This window comes from Myiozetetes cayanensis, unplaced genomic scaffold (assembly GCF_022539395.1).
Source record: "Myiozetetes cayanensis isolate MyiCay16 unplaced genomic scaffold, myiCay2020 scf2-11, whole genome shotgun sequence".
NCBI classification, from domain to species: Eukaryota; Metazoa; Chordata; class Aves; order Passeriformes; family Tyrannidae; genus Myiozetetes; species Myiozetetes cayanensis.
Genome location: NW_026087411.1, coordinates 80,434,397 through 80,442,695, shown reverse-complemented (window position 1 = coordinate 80,442,695; position 8,299 = coordinate 80,434,397).

Below are 8,299 nucleotides of genomic sequence, written 5' to 3'. Positions count from 1 at the left end.
GCTCACAAGACACAGAGTAACAGAGTAAAATTACCTTCCTAAGTGAGAATTGTGATCAACATATGCTAGAAAACCTTTCAGGACCATGTGTAAAAATAGCTGAAGCTGTGTTGTTTGTCTTAGCACTCTGAGCTATTCCCAAGCTGAGACCAGATCTTTGTGTTTGCTCAGGCATAAGGGGAAGTGTTAATGTTTACTGAGTCAGAACATTGTTTCTTAAAGAGCTTAATTAAATTTATCGTTCTTGGCCCATGGTGTCTCAAGATACACCACAGAACACACCGAGCCACCAGAAAAATGCAGATAAGCACAACCCCATTTTCTGTGTTTTTCAAGTAACCAACTGTGACAAGGGGAAGCATCAGTTTGAAAATGACCCTATTCTATTAACAGTTTTTCTCACCAAATTCTTACTATAGAAGAAGAATGTGGAAGTGGAAATAATTGAATTGCACATTGAAAGAGATATATATTTCATGTGAATTAAAGATGCTTATCTTCATTAAAATAACCAGGAAGGGAACTGCTGGGCTTCATTCAGTTAAGAAAGACTTGGTATTCATGTTTATTTTCCATTTAGTAATTAGAACCCCTGGGATATGAAGACTTAGCTGAAGCTGTTCATCTTGAAATTTTCACTAGGAATCCAGCCCAGTTTGCAATAATTAAAGGTTATTATCTGATGGGGAGAAGTGGAGAAAATAGTATCTTACTTTTTCCTCCAATTTTTAAATTACTTTGGTTAGAATGTAAGAACAGCAACTCCCACATAGGCAGGGTGCTTGTCCAGTTTAGTCTCTGACACTGGATGCTGAGACGGCTGGGACGTATCTGCCTTATCTATGTCTGATAGTTTTTAAAACTCCTCTATGTTTTTGGTCTCTATGGCACCCTGTGGCAATAAGTTTCTAAATTTAATTACATATTATATGAAAAAGCATCTTCTGATACTTCAAGCCCATGATGTGGCAATTTAGAGAATGCTTCTAAATCATAGATCATGATAAATAGCTGCTTACATTCTCTGTATCATTAATGATTTACAGATATCCAATAAAAGCCTTTTAGTCACCTTTTTTCCTCTGCTGAAGAGTCCAGTAATATTTCCTCCCCTTGCCTAGGTGCTGTTTCCAGTCTCTGATCCTAATTGTGGCCTGTCTGTATCTTTTCTAGTTATACTGTATCAGTGGAGCAAAAGTCCGTGCAATACTCAATGTACCAGTGGCTCACAGGGTGGTATAATCATGGTTTCTGTTTCATTTTGATACCTGCACTTAATGAGTTTCTTATACCTAAACAATATTTAGTACACTGGTGAAGTGTGACTTCAATCTCTACAAGCCATGCTTACTCCCTCATATGTAAAACCTTCACCTTAATTTTTTTATAACCCACATAATTTATTTTTGACTAATTTCACCATTAATTTTCACCATTTAGACTAATTTCACCATGAGTGGCACCCTTCTTGAACTCAGGATGTTGGCACCTTTTCCATTTTTGTAGGGATACTGGATTTGAATACCTTAGAGTCATGGACACAAAACTATTCCTCCACAGTCGTATGCAGAAATACTTCCTTCAAACTGCTCAGGATTCTACAATGGCTTTTCTCTTGGTGGATCGTGTGACTAGTTGGACCAAGAACTGAAACAATCTAAAACTGTTGTCTCTGAATAATAGCGTGCTCTGAACTCTTCCTAATCCCCCTGCAGACAGCTGAAGTCTCCCCTTGCACTTATCTGACCCTTGCAGCCTTTAATCTGAGGGTGTTTTGCAGCCATGGTCACCACCTGAGTGAGTCACTAGAAGCATGACCTCGATCATCAGATGGATTTATCAGGCTTAACTTTACCCACTGAACAGGTAAGCATTTTATCAGAGCTTGCCAGGCAGACTTCCACACTTACCATCAACAGAGAAGGACAGGCATGTGCAGAGCTTTGCTAGTTGCCCCTGCTTTGTATCCTGCCTTGGGATGGGGTGTGCTGTCCTCTAGATAGGCCAGGCTGACTTCCAAGTCCAGGACAACTGGTTTTTAACTCTTGGCTAGGAAATTTCAACCCAAATTTATTTTACAGCACATATTGGTTCTGTTACCATTGTGAAACTCTGCTTTCTTTTAACAAACACTACTGCTCCTCTAGTGGTGTAGTCTTCTCTGTTATTCAGATATGTTTGAACTCCACTGTATTACAGTATCACACTGATTACCTTCTAGCCTACTTACTAGGCATCTACAAGATGTTTGGATTTTGTCATCTTGTCTCAGGCACGCAGAGTGTTTTCAATTTTGCCCTTTCGATAATGAGTCACTCCAACTGGCATGCTCTCCTGCATCTGTCACCTTGTCCTCAATCCTCCATTTTAAAGCACTCCTACAGTCTCTTTTTTTTTCTTCTTCTTCTTTTTTTAAAATCCTGAATGCTAGCAGACCCCTTCCCCTCTAGACTGAAAGCTGGGGTTTTCAGACATTCTACATTTGTCTATATTATATTTACTGGAATTCTGGTTTATGGAAACACAGACTGTTAATCACAACACTTGAGATGTCTGGGAAATTGAAATCTTAACTGATAAATAGGAATGTGTGTGGGACACTGAATCAAAGCAGTCCAGTTCAACAAGAGAGCAGAGAGCTGTGGTAAGTCTGTCCATCTTGCTGACAGACTTCATTGATACAGAAGAGTTTGGTTAGAAGGAACTACAAGACCAGTTTGTGCATAATTTATTAAAAATGCAGATGCGTGTTTTAAAATAAACAAACAAAATTCAAGTATTTCTCAGCCTGTACACAGTTATATTACAGAAATAAAGATGCACATTTGCACACACAGAGATGAACCTTTTGAAATAAATTATTTGTTAAAATTCTATCCTTGATTCCAGTGCTCACTGAGGTGTTCTGTTAAGCCAAGCTAATTTCGTGTGTCTGCCTCTGAAAGCCATTACCCCAACCGTCACTGTGGTTTGCATGTGTAGCACAGAGGAGGACACAAACCCCGTGTCCTCCTCCTCCAGGCAGTGCTCCCAGAAAGCCTATGCTGCCCCTGCTTTCTGGGCCTGAGTTCCTTTACAGATCTGTCCTGCTACTCGGCCTGTGATAGGGAATCCCATGCCCATGTAAAGCCCATAAAAATGCAGACCCTAATGCTGCTCATGCCTCTGCTACTTCTCCACTGTCAGCCTTACATACATACCTAAGGGTATGCTGGGGAGGCTGAGGTTGATGCCATTCATAAATCCAAGCTTTTGCAAGGTATTCACAATGCTTCCTCTCATTCCACAACACCAAGGGCATCTTGAATACAAGGAAGGATGAAGCCTGGTCAAGTCAGTACTTTCCAGAGACATTACCTCTCATTTCGCCCCTGACCCACCACCCCCTCCCCACCCCCTCGAAAAATTGAATTCTCCAGAAGATTAAACATATTAGCATTTATGACTAAGAGCAAGCAACTGAAAACTCCATGTGGAACTTCCTATACGTATTGTGTATGCAGAAACCCTTGGGTATTTTACACAGAAATGTTGATTATAATTATAGTACTAGAACATCTCTACTGCCAAAGCATCTGCCTTGCACCTGCTCTCCTACCATAGAAAGTGAGCAGTAAAAGAGAACAGAAGCTGCAGCAGGAAAGGGAAGAAAAATAGTAACCTCTTCAGAAAAATACCATCAGTTTTTCTTCAAACAGTTTTTTTTTCTTGGCTTCAATGTGGGAAAAAACAAGCATGGCTCTTCCACTGTTTCCTTGCTCGTGATATAAGCAAACTCGTGAAGGGCATCTCAGATCCACAGTTCTTTGAAGAACTGCAGTGAAAGGATGGATCCTCAGAAGCTAATATTTTCTCTTTGTCTGGTTGAGCACACACAGGTCTTGCAGTGTCAAGACAGGCTTTCTCTCCCTTCCTCTGAATGGAACGTGTTTATTGGCACTGTGACATGGGCTGAGAATCGATATCACTCCCTCGCAGTTCAAAGTAAAGTCACTGCAGGTTTCAGAGGGAGTCAGGGCAGGATTTAAAACTATATTTCCTTTAGAGGCCATTGAATCGCTTATTTCCAGTGTGCTGCCAGTCAACATGAGGGTTTTGTTCTGATAAAAGCAAAAAATGTATCAGTAAATGAAGCCCTCAGCTATTAGCCCTCAGCCCTCAGTTAGTACATAGCCCTGGTTTTCATAGATAATGAAAATTATATATGAATACATATATTAATATATATACTAATATATGTACAAATTCAAAGAAAAATACTTTATCTGAACAAGGTGCTTAACAATGTATATATATAAAAGTTGCTTTAACAGAACATTCACTTAATATTCGTGAAAATTATGCCTAGCACCCCATATTCATGTCCTCTAAATCCTTTCTATGTAACTCAGTAAATAAACACTCAAACAAACTCACCATTAAATATACATGCTTCAATGAATTTAAAATATTCATTTTAGACAGAAAGGCACTCGGTGCACGTGTCAAACAATTTTTTATTTTGGAGTATTTGCCGAATGTTAATGTCATAAACAATATGAAAAATCTCTTGCAGTGCTGAGATAATGAATATCCAAGGTAATAATGTCCATTATTAGCTTTGCATTTCAGCTGGAAAACACTCTTAAAATTCTTTATGTTTTACATTTCTTCTTAATAGCAGCATCATTTAAAAAAATATATATTATTTTTCAAAATTTGTATTTTAGAAGATACATCTCACAAGGTTTAGATTTGCTATTTGTCACTTTCCAACTAGGTCATATATATTCAGGTAAAAATTATTTTAATATTTATTTAATATGTATATAAATTTCCATATAAATATCATGGTGTATATATATAAGTATATATATTCTAGGATGGTAGGTATATCTATGTTCTTCTATATAATACATGTTTTACATAAAATATATTTTCACAGTATGAACATAAATATTGCTAGAGATAGAGATAAATATAAATTCTGTGAAGGTAAGAAAATACAAACAGCAAGAATTTACAATGCCTATTATAGCCAAAGTATTTCAGTAACAACAATAAAAAATTATATGGTATGGACAGTTATTTTGGAGAAAGAACCAGCTGAAGAAGATGGGAGGTAAATGTAATGGAAAAATTTCAGACTTTTTTTTTTGTTACTCATGCTGCAGTAATGCCTGGAGGCAAGAGAGATACTTGGCTGACGAACAAAATGCTAATTATTCAGAGACTTCTGTTTTACAGAGTAAAGTCACATCAGTAACTCAGAAAGTGGGATTTGTGGAATTCTTGAAGTGTACTAATAAAAAAAAATCTGTCAGGAGAAAATTTAAAAGATAAGACAGGAAAAATTTTTAATAATATAATATCACACTTATTTGCCATCCTGTCTTTCACATTGTGAATTTCATATTGTCAGTGCAGGAATGCAATGTGTGATAATGAGACTGTGGCTGTAGGTTAAAGGGGAAAGAAATCAATAAAATGTTAAGCAGAGGAAGATGATTCCAATATTGAGGATGCAGCTTTAAAAACACTGTGATAGTGTTCAAGTTCTTTAAAAATGACAAATTCATTCCTATCAGATGAAATTTGCTATCATCTACTTTAAAATTTTTACCTGTGTACCATACCTATATCTGAGCATCCATATCAAACCCAAAACATTGTACCTCATAGTTTTCCCCTCAATATAAAATATATTGACTATTTTGATATATTTTGACAGTGCATCATATCTTGAATATTAAGTTTGGGTATGTAAAGACATGCACAAATGATTTTGAGGGAAATTAAAAGAAGGGAGGATCTTAGGCAGAATCTCCAGATGGAATATACCAGAGGCGCATCTGTCTCACACTCCCGGACAACCATGTGTCAAAACAACGTTTTTAGGACCAAGAGAGCACCAAGAGAAAGTTAGAAAAGTGCCAGAATTTTGGTTGTCTATGCAACTTAAATTCAGTTTACACCTGTATAGCATTATGACAGTCAATGGCACCACCATCTTCTGTTTTTCCCAAGTCCCTTCCCTCTTCTGGTGCCCAACATAGTTGATGAGAATGTACTGAATGGCTTTTCAAGATATCATGTGTTGTCTTCACCCTCTGATGGTTTCTTGATAGCAATAACTTGCAGACAGTATTTCAAAATGCTGCTCTGATGGCAGGGGTGTTGGACCTAGATGACCTTTAAGGTCCCTTCTATCTCAAACCATTCTATGATTCTAAGATTCTGCAGTGCCAGTAACCATGGTGGCTGCAGGAACTAACTAGCAGATTTCACAGAGCCTCTAGGGACTACTGCTACCATTTTATACCCAGGTAAACTAATATCAAAAAGGCTCTTTAAACCCAGCTGGCCAGTTTGAGATAATGAGGATCTCATTTTTCCATAGCCTTGAAGTATATAGTACTGCATTTAAGGCATTGATCCTCATTAATTTCAAGTGTAGTCAAGAGCCTCATATCACTCCTTAGGACACAAAAATGCAAGAGGGAATTTGCACTTGCAAACCCTGAAAGGCCTGGACTTCAACAGTTCCACAAATCATACGACGGACTCTCATATCAAACACAAATATAGGAACATGTAATTTGGATTCACATTACCTGGGACATCTAAAAGCTATTTTCAAACTAAACTAGCCATTTCTAAGTCGGACTGGTTGTCTTTCAGAGACCATAGAGACACAGACTGTGGTAGACAGCTTGTCATCTTGCCTGCCCTGTGCATTTTAGACATTTTAGACCTCTTCTTCTAGGATGCAATCAGTTTTCTCTGAAGGTTTCTATCTAAGAGCAGTCTGAATTCACCATCTTAGACTTAGATGGGTAACCATTAAACACTTAAATTGGATGAGATATGACTCACATGTGAACCTCACAGGTTTTTTTTTTAAGTTTCTGATTTTTAGGTGACAGACTGCAGTGTTAAAAGTGTTCCCCATCACAGTCTAGAGGCGAATTTCTATGTTGCATAATTGCAATGGAACAAGTAGAGGGAAAAAATCATCATGCCATGCAAAAGTAGCAGTTGGACAGATAAACTTCAGGTCTACGATGCAGGATTTTGTTCCTTGAGTAACTTTTAGTGGCACTGACTTGTAGCCCCTCTAGAAGGTGATGGGACTTTGCCAGCAGGTTTCTCAGGCTTTGCAGGAGTAGGGTCTCCAGATGTCCATGTAGGCTTTGGAAAAATATACACTGGGGCTACAACTCCTATACCTGTTTTTTCCCAACTCCATTCCTCTCTCCCTTTCCCTCAAATGTACTAATATTTTAGTAATCTATCTTCCCAGTTTTGGCTTTTCTTCTCACTTCTTATTAACCAGTCCCAGATTTTAAACTCGTCTCTTCAGACTACCTCTGGGACCAAGACATCCAGGCCCAATGTCCTTCACCAGGAAGAACCTGTCTCAAGCTTTTTGACTGTTTTTCCAGTCTTTCCTCCATTTGTAGGCACTTGGAGCTCTTCCTGTCCTCAGTTCTTCACCTATTTTCTTACCTGTTAATACTGTTTCTCTCTCCCAGTCTTTCCTTCCATCCATCTTTCACTCTTCAGAGAATTATTTCTATCTGACATCACCAATTTACTCTTTTCCAGTTGTCATGGTTTTACCGGTTCCTAGAAACTAAGTAGGAATTTTTCCCTTCCCCCTGCCCACTGTGTACAGAGCTATTAGGTGAGCACTTAAGAGACACAAAAGAACTGGCTCTCTTGTTAATTGCCCAGAACTTAGTCTCCTAGGAAACGGGGGAGATGAGGGGCTACTTTTTACTTTTTTCTCTTGTCTCCTGGGAAATGGGGGGAGGAGTTTTGTGGGATGGCTGTGGCTGCAACACAGGTCAGAGTGGAAGCTCAGCAGTTTCTGTTGTTCTGGAACTTCTTGACAGCTATGGACCCTCCCTGGATTTTTCATCAGAGAGGAACTGTTTTTCTGGAGGGTTTTTTTTTCCCCTTCCCCGTTCCCGTTTGTTTTTTCCTGGCGGTGGTCCTTGTGCACATCAGGGGGAGAGAGGACTGTGCCGCGCAATTCGACCAGCCGAACAGAGTAAGTGAGGGGTTTTTTTCACTGGGATGACTTTCTTTTTATTGTTATTTCCCTTCCCCCTCTCCCTCTCCCCTTTTCCAGTGTGTGGGAAGGGAAATCCAGATTTTTTTTGGTTTCTCTAACACACCCCAGAGGGTGGCAACGATGTGGCAACGACTAGTGATCCCACAGCGACCCCTGCTGGTCAGCATAAGTAACTGCAGGTTCTGCTTCTCCAGTGATCCAACAGCACCCCCTGTTAACTGTGGCTGGAATTGCACAAAA